Here is a 21,577-nt window from a genome sequence, read left to right as displayed (position 1 = left end):
TGTTAGAGCAGTGTAAAATATTAGGGTTTACAGGTTTTCACTTTCCTGGAGTGGATTTTACACTGCAAATAGAGATTAAAAAATTGGACAGAGTAGAAGACATTAGATCATCTCAGAATTCAGGAACACAAAGTTCAAAGTTAATTTTCTGTTCTGCAACATCTTGCTGTTCACAACGTAACAGATCTGACATGAATCCAATTGCTGAAACTTCTTTAGAGCCCTATTACTGTGCTGGTTCAGTTTGCCTCCTGATAATGTTTATGAGCAATTCTTTATGTAACTTGATTGGGATCATCCTGTAGGGTGGAATTGCCATGGTAATAACAGGTAATTTTCCAGTTGCTGTTCATACGTGCATGGATAAAAAATAATTACTTGCAAGATAAGTACTTTACCTAGGGAGGGAATATAGTTTCAAGTCTTTGAAACTTAGGAAAATCTACATTCTGACATGATCTAAGGTCTTAATCAGCTCTATAAAGCATAACTATTCAGGCCCTCACTTATGTGTGCACCTGTGTACTCAATTTATTACACTCAGCTAGTCATTCAGAAAGTAGAAATACACACACACAAAATTAAGTCTAATTGGTACAAATGAAATCTTCAATTTCACACTCATTTTTCTCATGCAACCACATGCCTGAATGGATTTCCAAGTTCTTATCTTCTCTGCATGCATTTTTGCAAATATCTCTAAACCTTACAAACTATATGCAGCAGCAGAACTTTAAAGCTCATTTAATACAATCACTTTTCACAAGAGTTTTTGGTGAGTCTTCAGGATTTGCATCTGAGCTAAGTGTAAAGAAACTGCATCTGAAGGTTCTGTATTTAACCTGTCATGAAGATAAAGCAAACAAAAAAACCCATCTCTATAAATGAAAATTAATTTCATCTCAGTTTGGGACTTGGCTTTCTTATGGTAATTTATATTAACATCTAAAGGCAAGGTACACCTAATCCTATCTTGTATGTCTGACCTTACAAAGCTTGTTAATTTTAAGAAGCACTTAGGATGTGAGCATGGGGCTAGGATACCTCTTAGCAGGAAAGATTGGTTTCAGTGCTAATCACTGGAGTCACCAGTTTAAGTGTGACATCCTGTGTCTTTGTCTAAGACGGCTGGGTCAGTCTGTTTGGACATCTCATTTTTACTTTGCCTGTATCGCAAAGGCAGCTGCAAAGTCAGAGTGCCCATGTGGACAGCGGCACCTATGGTACGTGACCACTGGTAAGGAAGCTTCTCACTGGGACCATTCAGAAGGCACTCTGGCAGTCATGTTGCCACCACCAGAAACTTTCACTGCTGGACCCAAAGCCCTTCACAGGTCCAGTGAGTGGTGGGTGCCCATTAAACTCCCTACACATCCCTCCCTCACACAGTTAGACCAGGTTTCTTGACTGGTTTTACCTTAGGTTTCCTTTAGCACAACCTGAGCTCTCTCTTCCCATAAAGCCACTTATTTATGGTGCAGTAACACATAAACAGCCCAAGCTGGTGCCTCTGAAGAGAGACCCCTGACAAAAGAACCCCTGGATTTTTAATACCCTCACAGTCTAAGTGTGGCATAGTCTGGGCTCTTCCAGATGAGTCCTTGGCTTCTCTTGTACCTCTGAGTGTCCTCTCTCCTTGCTGGTGGGACTGGTCTACATGCCCTTTGCTAACCAAAGGGCTGGCCCTTCACAGCATCTTGTCTCAGGCTCCCACCCAGAGCTCAGTCTGCCTCTCCTCAACCACCCCACTAACGAGCTTTGCTTAGAGCAGTGGCTCTAGACAACAAGGAGGTGATCCCACATGGCCCAGCTGTACTGATGCTCAACAGCAGTGTTGTAACTGGCAAAGAAAGCGCCAGGGCAGCTGCAGATGCCCTGCACAACTCCATGCTCACTGCCTTTCCAACACTGCTTCCCACCCTAGCAGCAGGAGCTGTCTTGTGGACCACATGTGGTCATGGTCAGATATATACACATCACCTACATGCATCTCAGGCTGAAATCATAACAACTGGAAACAACCCTTTCCAACAGGCAGGTGGAATATATGGAAAATCAGGAACAAATAAGAAGCTTCAATGCTGAAAGACTAGAAAATCTTTCCAGTTACCATATTCTCTTCTGAAGGATAGGATTGAATTGTCAAAATCATAAAAATCATAACATTATTTTCACTGATCATATAGTTTTTTTAAATGAAAACATTGTTAAAAGACTGTATTGTTCCTCCTTGAGTATTTGTATTCCATGTAGCATGGCTTCAGTGAGTTATGACACAGATACTTTGCAGTGAGAAGATAATGACAGGCCATAAAACATCACAAGTCTGTACATGTGTTTTCAGACAACTGTCAGACACTTGCCAATGCTTGCCAGCAGGCATAACCTGTTTCCAAGTTTCTCTTAAAATACTTATATATAAATGGAGGATGTACTTACATCAGTAAAGCTAGGTTTGCTGAACAAGGAAGGAACAGTGCCCTATGAAGCCAAAGCATTTACCATCTTCGTTTTGAAGAAAAAAAATCAAAATTAAATGAGGTAAGTCTTAAAAACATTTCTAAAAATGTTACCCTGGACAATTTTTCCTGTAACATTATCGTCTGATGCTTTTATTAATCTCATCCAAAAGGATATTAGCATGTCATGTAACTCCACACTTCCTACACAGATTAGCTAGAGAGGGAAAGCTGTGCCAATTCACATTACAGTTTAAAAGGGTTACCTTTAACCTCTGGGAGTGATGATGAACAAGTCTTTGGATTTGATTGTCCATTTCACATGTTCTTAATAAAGATTTTTGGTTTCTTTTTCTTTTTTTTTTTTTTTTTTTTGCTTGTTCATCCATCTTCTAATGCACACTCCATTTCTTTGAAGCACAAGAACTGTTGTGCTTGTGTGCTGTGTTAAGAAGACATGCTGGATGGGTGAAGAGATGGCTTTGAGAGCAAATGAGGATGCTAAATCTGAGAAAGCTTCCTGAAGTGCAAGATGTGATGGGCAGAAACAGCATCAGAGCACAGAAAGAACTTGCAGACAGGGTGCATGCTGAGAAACTCTTAAGGAGATAAAGGGAACATATACTCCCTTGGCAGGGAGCACTGCCAAGTTTTCAGAGCGGGCAGACAAAGTTAGAATAACTTTGGATCTGGAGGTATATGTGCGAAGAACTGGAAATCACTTGAGAGCCACACCATGGAAAAAGAAAAACCCAAACTGCTCTGGAAGAGCAAAATAAGCAGGGAGACAGTGATTCCAGCTCCTGTGATTTCCAGATGTCAAAAGCTGAATTTTAGTCTCTTTCCAAAAAAATACACCTAGTTCCGGTTGATGTTTCTTTAAACTTCAGCTGGAAGATTTTCAGTATTTTCAGTGCATTTATTTTAAAGAAAAAGTGCCAGCAGATATACTTAAAAATTATCCTAGATTCAGATCTTGTCAAAAATATGTAGAGCAGCAATTAACATTTGATAAAAGTCATGTCCACAGAAATGTGAACTTTGAATTGTATCCTAGAACACCATGGCCCAGTCCAACTCCACGGATAATGATACCAGTGCAGGAGATGCAAGGTAAATTAAATTCATCTTCTTCAGTGTGAAAACAGACATTTAAAGTTGGCAGAGAATTACTTTAAAAAAATAAACATATATAACTGAAGAAGTCAATGTTAAAAAAAAGAAAATACTTAGGGATATTTTAAAAGGCATGTTTGTTGCCAATATCTTAATATAGTTGCAGTCCTAAAATTAAAAAAAGAAAAACACAAAAAAGCCCACAAAAAACCAAACCAAAACAAAAAACCCAAATCAAAACAAAAAACAAAAAGCAAAAAATATCTAACATAGAAAGCAAATATTTTTCAAGTATTAAGCTATTTCACCCACTAATTCTATAAAAAGGAAAGCAATAGTTTAATTTTCCAGAGATACCACAATTAGGAAATTCCAAACTAGGAATGCAATACAGCCTGATTACTAAGAGACCATGTTTTTAAGAAAGGAGAAGAGTAAAGGCTTTCTTCTCAGATTATTTTTATAATTCTGCAACACAGAACATATTTTCAAACTTTTCTCCTAAACTACAGACATCAGAAGAATGCTCTTTTTTAAGGAAACCCAAGATTCATTTGTTCCTTTTTATCAGAAGCCTGGGTTTTAGAAAAACAGCTACAACTACAGCAAACCTTACAATTAAAATCATCAGGTGTGATGACCTTTGCACTACCGACGACCCAAAGAAGCTTCTTTTAAGAACAAAAGTATGAAACAGCCCTCCATGTCCTACTTTCCAATTTTCAGAAGAACTACCACCCATAGGTGTACCTTTCTCTGAATCTCCTTTTCAAATTTTTTATAACTCCAGTCTGTAGTCTCACTAAAACTGCGTAAGAAATTCAGAAAGAGCTGGTTCAAGGGAAAAGTGCATAACAGAAATTCCTCTTCAAACTCCTAAGTGAGATACTATGCAACGATTCAAGAATTTCTTTGGCTTTTCTACTTCTAATAAAATATATGAAGTTAGCAAGTCATAAATAAGAGCTAACCTGTAAATAAGAAAGCTTGGTTTTGTAAGGCCAGCTCCAAATAACTAGCTTCAAAAAACATACTCTCTGTCAGCAAATAGGACAGAAACAAATGCTTAATGAAAGAATGAGCTTTTAAAACTAAGAAATACACACACAACTCGTGAGTGCCACTGGGATTACCATCTCCAGTACCTCCAAACTCCTTTTAATTCTCCTCCACTCTCATGGATTCTAAGACACAGAAGTTTTTGAAAAGGATTATTCACAAACCTTTCAGGAGATTCAAATATAATCCCTCCATTATAAAATAACCCCAACACAGACCCTCAATCTAAGGAACACGTGGCTGTCACCACCAGCATCAAACATCTCCCAGCTGCTGACTATGTCCTGCAGCACCTCAGCACTGTTCTGCTACAGGAAGCCCAAAGAGACATGGGAGCACTGGACACTGACAAACATAAGTAAGGTGCCAGCAAGTTAATGTGTAATAACTTTGCAATGCAGTATTCATAAGGCTGTCCTGCACTATTTTGGACTGCAATAATTATTATTGCAAATAGATTAATAATAACTTCGTTTCACATGTAGATTTTATTTTGACTGCAATTAAGCCAGTACAGGTCTATGGTACATTCTCTTTTGTCCACAGTATTTTGACTGCAAGGGTGAGGCATCCACAAAACATTTTCACTATTCTGCACAAAAGGGAAAGGGCTGTGAGCATTTAAACCTAAATTCCACTACTGCACTTTCAAGAATCAGAAGACAAGAATTGTGAAAGGATCTTTCAGCTCTCAAAATTTGATGCTTACTCTTTTTACACTTGTGCCTACTCAGGCTCATAGTAACCAGCTTTCTTCAAGTTTTGTTGATATAATCCACAGCTCTTAAAATGAGGCATGAAGAATTAATAAAGAAGAATAATATTCACATTGGCGGAATTTACCATTTCATTTTCCTTTCTACTACTGTGAATTATCAATATCACTAAACTAAAATTTCCCTTTTTCTTTTTTTTTTTCCTTTTTAAGTGATAAACACCATGAATGTGGAAGACTGAAATTGTCTTTCCTCTTAGAAGGGATCCTGTGTAGTCTATCATTGCTGAGGACAGCTTATATTGAGTTAGAGAAATTATCTTCAGGTCTAATGAGAATCCCACTGTTAAATGCTGCATTACTGTTTCTGGGCTCATAGCTCCAATATTTAATAATAAGCTTTGCATTGTTAAAGAAGAAGCCACAGCCTGAACAATCTCACACCATGCAAGGAGTCACACATCATGGTTTACTGGTTGCCTTGTGAACTCAGTAAATTATTGATTTTTCTACCAGCTACAGAGTGGTAAACATGGTGCTAAATTAGTAGGATATGGTTCTGCCATTCATATTCCTTAACTACAACATAATTCCTTTTCATTTACTGTTAAATTTCATCACGGATTGATTAAAATATAAAAACAAGAAAAAATAGTAAAACATAAAACAGTACCAGGAACACTGGGGAAAGATCATATTTCCTAAAAAAATATCAGATCAAATGGAGCCTACACAAGTGGCAGGAGAGAATCGTTACTTGAAAGAATTAGCAGTAGATCATGTGAAATAATGATATACTTTTATGTAATTTTTCAATATTTTATACCTGTATGACAGTGCCCATCTTCATATTCCAGAAAGGCAAGGTACTTGTGAAGAATGGCCAGGTTTATGGCATATAGAGGGACATTATACTTGGATTACATTGGTGACATTATTGTGTGACAAAGTTAAGGAGCTTGAGTCTTTCTTAATAGTGTCACATTATCTGCCAGTTACTGACGGATGTAAAATCTTCAGAGGCCACTCTCAAGTATTTTTCAGAAATTCTCAATTCCATCTGATGTTGAATAAAGAAAGAGTAGGAATGCTTTATAAAGAAAGAGTAGGAATGATTTTTCCTTTGTTTACTGAAAATGTACTATAAGCTTCCTGAAGGCCTGACCTATTTTATAATAACTTCATTTGAATTTATCAAAATCAAGGAGGCAAGTGAATTCAGACTGTTTTGTTTTGTTTTTCCCACACAAACTAAAATTACACAAATACCTGGAACATTTATCAGCTTTGCTGATAAACTAATCAATCAATTTTTAAACACGAAATTATTTTTAAACCTGAAGTAAGGTTAAGCTTACTGAGGAGGATGAGAGAAACTGCCGAATATCGTGTGAGAATCTCCTGGACACAATACAGCCCTCGTCAATAAATTAGTAAGATTTTCACCTGGTGCCATGAGGAAGGGCTGAAATTCATTTCATTGAATGGTTCAAGAGGGTGGGAGTGGGAGAAACAGGTACATGAATAACTCAATGGGGATCACTGAAACATTTTAGGGAGTCTTGTAAACCAACAGAGCTTTGGCAAACATCATAAGGCTACAATGAGTCTGAGATTACATTTGGTAACACCAGAAATACCAAAATGGAGAATGTCTTTCGTGAAAAATGGCCCTAAAGGTTTAAAGTCAATTGGGGCAAGCTGTTTATCTGTGAGGAGATAGGATGAAAACCAGAGGGATTAAGGTGACTCAGAGGTAGCAGGCACAGCAAGGAGGACAGAAGCAGGAATGAAAGCAGCTGGCTGAATGCAGGCATGAGCAAGTCTGGTGCCTGAACATAGCAGTCCCTCCTGTCTTCTTGTTAATCCCTACTCCAAACTCACCACACCTTCAGGAGCGTGTTGTCTATTCCATGTGTGCTCCAGCAAGATGCTTGCAAATTTCAAACTTAACTAGGCAGCAAGGAAGTGAAGATAGGAGAGGCTGTAAATCTGCAACTGGATATGAGTGTGAATGTAGGTCAAAGAGGAGCTACCAGAGGGAATTTTGTGTGCAAGTTTGAACGTGTTTAGCCAGTGGGTAAGAAAAAGATCGACACGTGCAGTTCAGGCTTATGTGAGGGCTGTTTGTGGGTCTGGGACACCTGAACAACAGGAGGGATGTTCTTACGGCCAGCCCCATTCACAGTGTGTGTGTCAGGGGTATGTACACTGGTGTGTTACGGATAACAGGAGAGAAAAAGTGGCAGCCTGGCATTTAGAAGGGATGGCAAGCCCTCCTCTCTAGTTTTGAGAACTGCCATCAATCCAGAAGTCCACTGGTCTTCTCATAACGTGCATAAAGAGTGAAACACAATTCTCAGCTGTACGTGGTATTTATCCTTTCCTGCCAATTTATATTCATGTTGCAATCTACACTGTTTAGCCTCACACAAATACTTTTTGCATGCAGGTATTTTATAGATGCATAACTTGTTCTGTTCAATATTTACTGTGTGTCAAACAATAATAATTCCACTGTGAGCAGTTATTGAGGCTCTCCATAAAATAAGTACTTGAGTTTTTTCTTTCAACTGATTATCCAGTTCTTGCAGTGATTGCAATAAGTTTTTCTTTTATAGATTATTGGCCTGGTTAACTTCCATTTCATTGATAACCCATTATCATATATCACAGTGAAACAACTGCTGATAAGGCCCACAGAAACCTGCCACCTCTGGCCTGCAGGTAAAGGGAATGGATGCAGGGAGCCTTGTGAATGCTTTTCACCTGTGAGTAACAGCTGCTCAGAAGTGTGGTAAATTGAAAGACTCTGTTGCTGATCTGGCCAACACCAACACTCCTGGGAACACATTTCCCAGATCTCCAGCTTTGCACCTGCAAGAAATGAGTTTTATCTTGCCACAGTTCCAACTGGTGATACACATGGCAAAGACAACTCACATTAACTTTCGTGGGCTTGATGCAGGCATTTCAGCCATTAAACTAATAACTCACACTAGAATCGACTATAATTTTGGCAGCTTTAAAACAAAAATATCTATTTATTTCAAATAGTACCTCCCAATTATGGGTTGTGTGCATGTTTTCTATTAGAATAAAGCTGATGTTTCAACAGGCTGGTAATGAATTGCTTTGTTCAGAGTGACACTGAGCTTTCAGAGCTCTTTTGTTTCCTGAGAAATTGAATTTTAAGTTCATTTAGAATTGTTTTCCCATAAGGTTTTGATCATCACAATTATGCCTTCAAAATCTATACACAGGCTTTTATATTCCTGCTCATTTTCTTAAGTAATATGGCATCAAAAACATCAATAGGGAAATTAACTTCTTCGTCTTCCACAGAGAACAGAAAAAGATGCAACATGCAATTTTTAATTTGGACTGCTTTTTAAAAACTGTTATTTTTACACTGAACCAATAACAGCAACGAAAAAATTGGTCCTGCATTTCAAGTGTAGAAAATGCATTTATTACAGAAAAATGGCAATAGGCAATAAAGAATTGCATTGTTGAACAATATTTATATATGAACAATTTCTGTCTGTACATACATATGGTTTTGTAGTGGCAACATAGGAAATTCACTGGTTATATATTGGGTGAACAAAAATGAGGTTTAAATCTACCTCAATGAACACAAGCTGTAAATAAAAAGATCTGTGGTAAAAGAACAAAAGAATTAGCAGAGATAGCTAATATTTTTCAACATTGGCAAAGCATATAAACTTCCAGCACTATTCATCAGTATGCTTCATCTCACATATCCATATTCATCCAACTTGTATCAGAAAAGAACCAACAAAACCAGAGACACATCTGTGAATGTTTGAATCAGCCTCATCCTTATACTACAAGTCTCACTGCCAAAAACCACATAAATAATAACAATTACACTAATATTCTCTAACCTCAACCTTCACTTCCCTCTTTAGAAAAGAGCACTATATTGAATAGAAAAAAAGTGATAGGTTAGTCAGTTAAACAGATTAAGTAGCAAATTGAAAGGTCTTTACATAACATAATTAAGAGTATTTCTCCATTTTCAAGATAGAATTTCCACTAATTTTTTCCTATTTTTTTGCAGATTTGCATGAAAGAACCCTATTAATCTTACTTGTCTCATGCACCTAAAACCCCAAATAAGCCAATATATCAAATGAAAACCAAATACACAAGTATCACAGTTTTTACGTATACATCAAATCCAAATAATGGATCCAGAAGAGTTCAACATTTCAGTCTTGTATTTCATTAAAGTACATACATTCATTCAGCACTGCTGACACTTGTATACTTATCTGACGAAAGCTGAAAAATTGCCTCTCACAAACCTCCCACTAAAATACCAAAACAAAACAAAAAACCCCAACACAACAGAAAAAAAAAAAAAAAAAAAAAAAAAAAAGAGAAAAAACCCCCAGCACTATCAAAAAACCACAGAGCACTGCAACTTTAGTTTACCAACATGCTTCTTTTCCTCAGCAACAGGACATAATAAAATAGCCTAAGTGTAGTCTTTGGTCCTGCCTGGATGCTCAGCCACCACCAAAGGTGCTCTATCACTCACCTCTGCAACTGGGCAGAGGAAAACAATTATAATGAAAGATGAATGAGAAAGATGAATGAGGACAGGGAGAGATCACTCATCAATTACTGTCACAGGCAAAGTAGACTTGATGATATTAATTGAATTTATAACCAATCAAAATTAGAGCAGGATAATGAGAATTAAAATGAATCTTAAAAAAAACCTTCATCCCACTCTTCCTTCCTTCAGGGGCTCTACCATGTTGCCCCAGTGGTGGAAGGAGGCAGGGAGTGGGAGATATGGCCAGCTCATCACAGGAGGATTTTCTTTGTTCTTTTACATAGTCTCACTCCTTTCTGAGCACAATTGCATCTGCACTATAGTCATTAGTAATGTGCATTTCAGGTAAAATGGAACCTCTCTCTGCCTGGTAGGTTTTGTAAATCCTTGTTACTTTTTCCACTTGAGCTTCTAGTAACCAGAAGAGTCTCAAACAGTGAGCCAGGTTAAACTCAGTAGTAAGAGGACAATTTAAACAATGTGTAACTTTGCAAATGTAGTAGGAAAAGATGAAGCCCTATGAATTCACTGGATTCTATACTCAAAGAAGTTCATGAGTTACACACTGGAGTTAACTTGTGAAGGGAGTTAATCTAAGTGAACCTGACTTATGTGTCTGAATGCAACATTACCTGACCCCAGAATTTTCTACCCTTTCCCACTAGATGTCTTCCAGCAGGATGTCACCTTTCTTTGAGGACAGTGGATGTGGAGCATCAAGTTGGCAGAGAGAGCAGCGGGCAGAGGCTACCTGGCTGATGAGCTGTGTTAATATTCCCACCTCGTTTTCACAAAATGTCACCAAGTACTGTGACAGCCATAAACTTCAAAATTCAAACTTAATTAAAGCACATTTAACACAGATGTTGCTACTGGCAACAAAGTAGCACTGTCACTGTAACCTCTTCTGTCAAGGTGACTGCTGCCAGTCTTTCAAAATATAGTATCTAACGTATAAGTAATTGAATATATAAGTAATATTCAGATTCTGTAGGTACTGTGCAATCAGAAATTGGAAAGCAACTTGTTTTTGCAAACAGATTTACTTTTCTTTGCAATTCTTTTTCTCTTGACATTACTTTTATTGGGAGCAAACAGGTCCAAAAATTCTTTAAGGAGTTCTGTTATTTAATAATACCATTTTTTAGTGAGATTCAGACTAATATATATTGTTATACTGCTTTTCATTCTCCCAAGCAGTCCAAGTGTTTAGATAGATAGATAGATAGATAGATAGATATAGATATATAGACACTTTTTCAGACTGTCTCCAGCACCTGCTCACATTTCACAAACACGTCCTAGGTCTGTTGGAAGGACAGACAGAGACAGATAATTTTTTACCCTATAGGATATTCAAATGAATAGCTGAAAATGTCAAAACCAGGGCAGATGTAATTTTCTTACCTATTTATCTCCTAGAGCTACAATAGATAACAAAAAACTTGTAGTTTGGGTTAACTGTCAGCAGTTATCCATTTTCTACAAACTTCTTTCCAATAAATAACCAATTTTTACACATGTATTCTGAGAAACAAAACTTATTTTTCGGTCTCAGTTTGCATTAGATAGGGCAGATATCTGATGTATGCAGGTCAAGATTTGACATACAGTCTCTGTACACAATTAGTGATAAAGCTTCCTGATCTTTCTATATGGAGCAGTAGATCAAAAATGAATGTGTCTTTAAGTGTTCTTAAAAATGTGTGGACATTTCAGTAAGCAGGGTCCTCTGTCCATACAGCAGTAGCTTCTTTCACTACAAGCATGTGTCTCACTTCCCCTCACCTCTTTCCCACAGTGTTATTTTCCCCCTTTTCCTCTGTGCCATGTAAAACCTTGCATTTTGCTTCCTCCCACTCCTTGTTTCCATTTTTGGCTAGACAGCTAAAATGAAGTCAGATCCATGTCAAAGCCCCAGCAGTGTCTGCCTTGGGCACGGCACCGGGGGCCAGACCATTGGGCTGCCCTTCCTGCAGTGCTGCCCTCTGCATGGACAGAGGCACAGACTCCTCTCCCACCTCAGAATTTCACAGCACTTGCCAAAACTCCTTCGCTGCCTGAAGGCTTCTACTGCCTGACAAATTTAAGATGAACTGGCCAATATATTCAAAAGCTATCACAGAAAACTGACAGACACAGACACTGTGACTCTATTGGAAAGCCAGTAAATGATTAAAATTATGCTGAATTTCCTGATATATACAGACACAACAGAATTCTCTTAAACTGGATTTCCATTAGTTAAAGAAAAGAAGATATTGATTATTTATTTGGATTTTTTTTTTTGTTGTCATCTTGTACTTTTAAATATCTACAGCCCATAAAGATCATTCACTTCTGACAGGATTTTTCTTACAGAGTGCATGCATCACTGATTATAGTCTGGCTCATGTACAATCAGAGTTCCATTACTTCACACTGTAATGAAGGTTATGTGAATCAATTACTGAATTAATTCCAGGGTTATAAAGCTATCATTAAAGTCAGAGAATGATTCAGGGAATTAACAGGTACCAGGGAGGTAATGCCTCAGAAAAAACTGCCCTGAATGTTTTTCTCCCAACAGCAAGAGTGCCTCCTGAAGTTTCTAAAAACTAGTTTAACAAATTTAGTGGTGTCAGAAATCATGGTCCTACTCTGGCTTCAGAGTTTGGCTGAGCAACCACAAAAAAGATATTAATTGTTTTTATATTGTTTTAGTCTATGTACTGTGTTCCAGCTGTGGTGTCCTTGAACTCAAATACAACAGAATTATAGGTCATTTCCTTAGCTAACAATGCATCTTCAGAATAGCTACATCAGCATATTTAAATGTGTACCAAAAATTTAGAAGCACTGGTTCATTACACAAAGTTTGTTTTGAAATTTCTCATTATTTTTTTAAACGAGTGAACACATTTACTAGTGGAAAACACCTTCAAGATGCAGTCACCAAAAGCAGTACACAAACCATTCAAAAATAAATCTATTTTGTGTATTTTTTCATTTCAAAAAATAATTTAAAGGCAATATTGAAATGCAGACAAAGGAAAAAGGAATATAAACCTTTGAAACAATAGAATAAACTACACATGGAATATTCTCCACTTGAGGATAAACTATGTTAACATTTTTAGTTTTTCTTGCTTAGAAGTCTGTCAAGTACTTCTCTAACTTCTTTTTACAGTACTATGACATAGGGATGACTCAACCACCTTAAGACAACTTCAGATTTTAACACTGAGCTCCCCAACATGCATTTGTTTTATTTATAAGGATAAATTATTGTATTGTAAGAGTTGCTTACCACACAATGAGAAAACCATCTCCAAACTGCATCTTCCAAAATATAATTTTAAACCTCTTGAAACATCAACAATGTTCCTACATGGACTTTAGTCTGCTTTTAAGGCCAATTATAGTAATCTAATGATAAATAATTTTTAGATAAAAATTGTTTTGTTTTGTTTGTTATCTTAGAGATGTAATCACTGAACCACATTTTACTGTAAGAGCTTTCTAAAGGATACACCTAACATTTCTTGGCTCAAAGAAATCATATGTATTGAATGCAATAAACAACATACAACATTTTCATTTTGGGGGTGGAGTTTACATGAGTGGGGTCTCTATATGTAGATTCAGTTTTTTTGTTAGCATTGTACAGCCAATTTGTGATTGCTTGGACCACTGTTGGTTTCTTAGACTGAAAGGTTGCATTTGTAGGAGATTTCACCACCAATACATAACATCTTCAGAAATTTAACGCCATTTAGTAATTTTAATTAGCTATTTCTTTTTCTAGAGCCTAAAATAATTTCCAAAAATCTTAACACTCATTATGAACTGGCTTATAGCAAAGCAGAGTCAATAATTAATTGCAGGAGGAGGAGGTAGCAAAAGAAAAATAATGGATAGTCATCACTTTGGCTTGGGCTGAACAGACAGCACTAGCTACAAGAAACACAGAAGTCAAGAAATATCATGACACCTAATCATCAATTCTTTGCTAGTTTTTTTGTCTAACACTACTAGACAGAGACAAATAATATCCTTTGAAGAAATGTCTGGTACTAACAAAAGCTGTTCACGTACTACATAAGAGGCAGCATCACTTGAGAACATTTTTCCTTTTACAGCCTTCTCCCCTTAGACCCTGGTCTTGCTATCTGCTCCAAAACAACAGATCAAAGTACCTAAGGGGAACTGATGAAACGTGCAACAACCCAAATATCCCAAAGAAGAAGCTTCTAGGTTTAGGTTTGACAGCAGCTGGTAAAGGTGGAAAAATTGCGTAAATGCAATTTCAAAAGAAGCAGTAAAAAGTTAAGAAACTACAACTTTGAAAGAATTACTGACACTTCTATGTCCTTGCAGTGCCTGGTAGCAGAAATTTCTCCTGCTGTATTGGCATAAGGTACTAGAAGGAAAGGCAGTAAGAAGCTAGCTGCTTGCTCCCTCTGGTTTAGCAGGAATACCATGATGGTTTAATTCACAATCAGGTGTTCACTCAGTTGGCATCTGAGGCAAGAAATCCAGCCAGCTGGCATAGCTGCATCTGGGCCTTTGCTCCATGAGAAGTCAAGGTCAGTGGGGCTGACTTGAGCTGGCTTGTAACAGCTCAGCTTTCCACCTTAGCTGACCCCAGAGGTCCTTATTCTGGAAACAGAGAACCATAGCCAAAAGGACAGGTCTTCCTGCTGAAAGGCTGGTGGGAGAGTCCTTACTGCAATACACATGACTTAGGAGGAGGCTCAGATATATAACTTATATTAGACATGAACATTTATGCTTCCAACATCAGGTGAGAGGGGAATCACACATAAATGGCAAATGCAAGACAAGAAATTTTCCCATAGGAAGCCCAGAGCTTTGTTATCCACATCTTCCCATGGATCAGCAGAGAAGAAACCATGTTGGCTAAAAAAGGAGCAAGGTGAGAACAAAAAAGCCCAGTTCAAACCAATATAGTTTATACAGACAGAGGCTCTCACTGGTATACCCAGGAACTTCAGCACAGACTGGTAATTCAGCTGCAGAAATAAGTACAGTTTCCTAAACTTCAGAAAACCAAAGCCACACACTATTAACATACAGATTCCATGCCCTACAAGACCACAGATGCACAAATTAGTAAGCAGATGGCGAGACTGCCCAAATTATGCTTTTTTTAACTGTAAGTACAGATCATATTCCAAACTACAGAAGACAAATTTGAATAGCCTTCTATTTTTAATAATGACTAGTATCAAGTAATGACCAAGAAATTTATAGAGAGGTCAGTTTCCCTATTTGAAACATTGTCCACCAAAAGGTTTGAAACCTTGCCCACAAAAATCCCTTTTTGTTTTACCTAAGCAAAAGGGACACAGGACTGGTCATCATGGTATGAGAGCAACACACAGAGGAAAAGTTGACCTGCACATATTTATTCAGATATATACAGATATATATATAAAGATATATGCACATATGTATGAGTATGGACAGCACCTTGTTTGAAATTGGTCACTTGCCTTATGACAAGACCATGATCTGGCATAGCCAAATTATATTTTTTGCTGTGCATTTGTGTGGTTGCATACAACAGGCAGCCATTGCACTGTCCTGTATCCCAACTGTACTACACTCTGGCAGAGGGAATCCAGTCATATTAAAGTACTTGAGAAAAAGATGAGGGTGCTTATAAGCAAAGCTAGATTTAGCAGTCCTTTATTAGGTACTCAATCGTTTTACTTCTCTATATATTTTCCTTCAGAGAATATTTTCCTTTTTGCTCTGAACTCTTTTAGGCTTAAGCAAATTATCTATCACAACTGGCAAAATATTTAATCCAGCACAGATGCACTGTCTAGAGTTATGAAATTGCCTGTTTCCTCAGCTTGTAAATTCAGGAAAAAAAGTATCTATCTAGTAAAAGTCAGATGTCTGCAATGGCGGCAAGCACAATGATGCACATCTAGCATTTTAAATGCAGGAAATGAAATGTTGGTTTAATAAATACATAATACACATATATTCTCACATTTAAAAATTGACATATCAATAAATATGTGTGCACACTTAAGAATCCAGTTTGGGAAAGCTGATGTGCAACAAATCCTTTTTTGCATTGGTAATTCAGGCTACAATTATTCAGCAATATTCCAAAAACATAAAAATGCCAATACCACTACAGCAACCAACAAAGGTGCTCAAGTGTTGTGACAACCAGAGGTTTGCATTGCTGTCAGTACAAACACATCTTTCATGTCCTTTTACCACCAATTACAACAAGAAGAATAAAGCTGGTTGCAGTCAACCAAGCTGTGTGACACCCTGTTCAAATGGTACAGCTCTGTAGTACAGCCACAAAATAACCAAAAACTCTGAACTGCTGCATATATATTATGCACATGTTTAAAAGCATTGATGTGCTAAACATATCAAGATAGACACCAGGATTTTTCTTCATTAACAAAAGAACTGATGGGCTAGGTTCTATAAACCACTCAGATTTTTAATGAAAGCTTATCTTTAGGATCATTTTTATTGAAGCTAGCATGAAAAATATGAAAAAGCACTTATTAGGAAAAAAAGTGTAAAAATGTTGTAAATTGTCATCCTTAGTAACATGCTCAGAGATGTGGCAGACATTGACTTTAATATATTCCAGCTATATTAACACATCATAGGTATGTTAGGTATCTTGCCTAATGTATGCCAAGACAGGCTTTGGATAGGCTTTAAAATATTGGACCTGTGAGCAGAAATGATGCAATTTACAGGGCTTTTTGTGCACTATAAGTCTGACTGTGAATAATAGACCAGGCTGAGGGTACAAATACCAGCATCAAGGAGCTTTTTTACCCACTTAGGATATGCATATAATTACTCTATCACAGTATCTTCCAACATTCTGTAATCACCCCTTTTTGAGAACCATCCAAAAAAACCTCCAAAAAATCCCAACTTACTCTCTGGTTTTCATACAGCACAAAATTGCTTACTAAAGCTACTTCTTATGATAAGGAAATAAAGGAAACTAAGGTGATTCTTTTAAGCTGGTGTTCACTGGCTGTTATGAATAAAAATTCACCTATATTCCTTGGAAGCTATCCACAAGAAAAGGCTGGTATATTGAGTAAAACAAAACAAAAACAACAGTCTGCTCTGCATAACAGTAAAAAAAAAAAAAAGTCTATTGGATGAATATTGATCCCAGGATTTGGAAGACTGACTTACCTCTCGCCTGATTTCTGCCAAGCCTAAAAGCACACTTATACAACTTACTGATACATCAGAAAAATTCCACTCATTCTAAAACAATCTTTTTAAATGGTGAGACATCACAGAATTTGTTTTCTTCACGTTTATAACCCTCCAATAAAATTTTTGTTTTGAGTTGTATATTTCACAACAATTTTGCAGGGTTGTCATGAGGCATGTAGGCATACACTGGAAATGTCACAGAATGTGATTTTCCTTTCAAAATGAAACATATGGCTTTTCATTCTACCTAGTGCACATCTTGAATTAGGCGTATAAATTCTTTTGTATGTGTGCACATTACAATACCAGTGTAAAGACATTTTTAGTAAGGTTCTTGTGAATATTATCAGCACCTGTACCTGGATAAACCAGGCATGGTGATGATCATGCAAATTAGCAGAATTTCTTTTCTACATCTAGATTAATCTTAATTCCTATTATTATGCAGGAGCGGGAATGTTTTAATTCTGTCTACAAAAGGTGTAATTATTTTCTATTTGTTTGTGTTCATTCCAGCAGTTATCAGTTTGCCCCATGTTTACTGCTACTCAATTACTTCACAAACAGGAAATACAATACATTTTTATCTATTATTATTATTGTGATGATGAAATATTACTTATTTATACTGTTACACTTCACGAGGCAATGTTTTTGTCTCTGCAAAATTATTAGCAGGTTGACAATAATTACACAATTTAAACTGACTTCTTCATTGTTCCCTGAACTCCTTTATTTCCCATGACTTTTTCACAGATGATAGAATTCCATGTCATGATCTACATCCTTCATAATTCTGTAGGCAATATTGCCTACATGAGCAAGTAAATATGCTGAAAAACTCCTCTTTAATTTTATCTATCATACTAAGTTTCCCACATAAGCCTTCAATTGTATTAATTAGTATACAAATTAAGAGGGCAAGTGATTTACAAAGCCAAAAGTATGCTAGTCTCTTTTGCCAAAAGATTTTTAATTCACATGATTTTCAAAAATTTTCCTTACCTGAAAAGCTAAAGCAAGTGAAAATACTGTAGTGTTCTGAAGCCCAAAACACATGAATAATCTAATACTACAGTTTCTTGAGTCATACAACCCAGATATTTTTGGATTTCAGTTCATGCTCACGAAACTTTCTTTAAAACTCTGCATTGTGTTAATAGCAATGGGCTATTTTGGTAATTTAATAGTAAAGAAAGAAAATATCTTGCCAAGCGTCTAGTTATCACACCTGTGAGCACGCAGCACTCCAGCAAGGACAGAGGTAGCGCTGGTCAGAGTGTTTTGGATGGCTCAGCCTCCCACAGGGACAGGCATCTACAGCTCTGCATGTTGGCTTCTCCATCACTTCAGTCGGCTGTCAGGGACAGCAGAGCAGAACTGGCCCTTGGCAACAGCAACCGGCACCAGGCTGAGCACAGACAGACTCTGACAAGGGAGCATGTCAGAACAAACATATGCAGCATAAGATTTTCAGCTGGAAACATATACAGCTGCAGATAAAGGAGGAGACAAGTTAAACAAAAATTAAATTAGTCAAGTGATGAAAATAACATAAGCATGAGTAACTGGTATAATACTGACGTGTTTTTTCTAATTGCAGTCATTAGACACCATTCCTGGCCTTGGGAAATTTTCCAAATTAGAATTTGGTTGTATTGGAACTACTGTAAGCAGTGTTTTAGAGTCACATAAAACCACCTTATGTGCTTGACAAATATACATCCTGAAGCAGTCATCAGGTGTTGAATTTTTTGTCTCTTTTAATTTAATTAGTGACCATAAGGACTATGAATGGCACCCAACTGCTTAGGTTAAAAACTCACATTAAGTTGCAAGGAAACATGATACAGCACAACTAGCACTAGCACGAATCTCTCATAAACAAAAGTGCAAACTTACCAACAAAAATTCCAATTTTTTTTGGAAGGAAAAAACTCAAAAAAAAACTCAAAAAAAAAAAAAAAAAAACCAACCAACAACCCTCCACACTAAAAACCCTCTTAAAATGCAAACCCTTGAAGAGTTTCTAAAGCATTAAAGCCTCAATAGTAGCTGAACTTGGTTCCAATCCATAATTTTGACTTTAGTTCCCCCTTCCATCTACTTGACCTTAAAGTTTACTACTATGGTCCATGTACTTAGGTGTTCTCTTGCATTACAGACCAGAGCAGCTAATTAGTAGCTGCACCTTTATAGAAGTTGCAGAGTATTTCAGGATTGTTTTATGTGAGCAGCAACCAAAGGTGCAAGGAAGAAAATCCTGTACAATGAACAGTTCCTTTATATTAGCCCATGATTACACAGAGAAATTTGATCGTTTATTCTATATTTTATCACAAGTTCCTCTTGAAGTTTCCCTTATATGTGTTTCTTTACAACAGATGAAGGTAGACAGATATGCTGGAGGAAGCCAAGCCTGAAGTATAAAAGCCTTGACAGAGTGAGAGAAAAAAACTCAAGCAGATCACTAAATTATATAAAAGAAAAGGCTGTACATAGATGGTAAAATACAGATAAAAAGCAATATTGCCTTTTTTTTTTTTCTTTCTCCTGAAACCAAGTTTCAGGTCATCTACATTGAAAGTTTCAGACAAACTAGAGTAAAATTAGAGAGGATTTCAAAGTTAGGCATCTATGAAAGAAAAAGTATTAGAATAGATAATAAAAAGTTAAATGTCTTATTAACTTCTCTAATTCTAAAAAAATCATCTCGTTCAGGTTAAATGGAAAAAAGGAAGAAGTAGAAGTTAAAGATGCAAAGTAAATTACCAGCATCTGTTGTGAATGAATTTTGGCTAGTTCAGAAGTCCAAGGCAGACAAGATTTATCCCTTAAGCATAGTTATGCACAAACCAGTTAGCTTTTTGAGAAAGGATAACAATTCTGCAAGTAGTTTTCCCACCACCTAATGATTTATAATTACTGGTGGGCAAAAGACAAGAACCATAAGAAGGTCAAAATTAAATTTAATTACTAAGAATGAAACAAGCTAATATAAGTGCAACTGTCAAAAGAAGTTGATATCAATGTAGGGATTTATGACAAGAAATTGAATGCAAAATGAAAGATTTCACAAGTAGATTTAGTGTCTTTTCTTTCAGTTATCACTGAACCTCATGAACAGAATATTTGGCTCAACAGCTACAAGCAAAGTGCAATTCTGATTAAAATGTTGATATGCATATAACATTTTATTCTTTAGCTATTTGTTAGAATAATAAATTGTTAGAGTAATTAATTTATCTTTTATTTCAAAGATAACCTCTTATAAATTTCTCATTATAACTGCACTCCTTGTTTTGGGCTCAAGACATTTCAGAGATAAATTCAATTGACATGATGTATATGTTGGCTGAGTTGATAGGACAAAAGCCACAAAACAACATATAAACTTCTTCTGCCTTTGGCTGACTTTCTTTTATGATAACAGATGAAATGTATTACCAGTACTAACCTGAAAGGGGACAAACAGCCAGAAAAGTAGCATAAAGAGCTTTTATGTTCATTTTATCTATTATAAAAAAGGTCTTTAAATAGAACATTTTTTTAGCTTATTCTACAGAAAGTTAGTGAAGAGAACTGTTTTCTACTTTATAGCAGAACAATTAAAAATTTGTCAGGAATAAACTATTTTTCTGTCAGATTCCTAAAGCAAATAACTTGAATTTGATTAAATCTTAGAGGAACTTTCCACCAGCTTGAGGCAATTTGAAATGAATAACTATTTCCAAATATGAATACTACTTCAAAAGCAGATGCATCATATGCCTTAAAGGTACAATTCAACATAAATAATTAGATACTTGCCTGAGTGACCTTTTTTATTTTTTTTCTTTAAATAACCCCCCCCCCCAAAAAAAAAAAAAAAAAAACAAAAACAAAAAACAACCAAACCCTCAGGATATATTTTGACTGTATTAAATACATGTGAAAGAAAGAAGTTCGAAGTGTATTTTTTTGTAGGATGAAAAAAGTTAAAGGTTCAGTTTATGCAAGCCAGTATCATTTTGTCCTTGGTAAAGGAGCTGTGAAAGTCAATGCTAACACTCATATAGCCAAAAAGGGATTTTTCAGTTTTAGAACAATGTACAGATTAGTCAGAACACCCATGCGTCAGGCAGCGAATTGATCAGAGAATTTATTGTGCTCCAATTTAGAACACCATGACTCTTCCTACTTTCATCTGAAATATTGCACACAGGTGAATTCCAAAGAAAAAAATTCAGCCTTGTGTGGCAAACTTTATATTCCCAAGAGACAAGCAGGGATGTTTATATTTCAGCCTGAGTTAGCAGGGTGTCCTGGCCGCAAGGAATGCCAGCGGCATCCTGGCGTGCGCTAACAGGAGCACAGCCAGGAGGCTGGAGGGAGGATTAGTCTCTCCTAGTCAGTGCTAGTGAG

General features: G+C 36.6%; 1 protein-coding gene across 2 annotated transcripts in view; it reads right to left on the bottom strand.

The window, feature by feature from the left end:
- Positions 1–21,577, bottom strand: part of CDH12 (cadherin 12) — a 532,349-nt gene that overhangs the window by 381,856 nt on the left and 128,916 nt on the right. The window lies entirely within an intron of this gene.

The sequence above is a fragment of the Melospiza melodia genome, chromosome 1, assembly GCF_035770615.1.
Source record: "Melospiza melodia melodia isolate bMelMel2 chromosome 1, bMelMel2.pri, whole genome shotgun sequence".
Classification (NCBI taxonomy): Eukaryota; Metazoa; Chordata; class Aves; order Passeriformes; family Passerellidae; genus Melospiza; species Melospiza melodia.
This window is presented reverse-complemented; position numbering and strand designations above follow the sequence as displayed.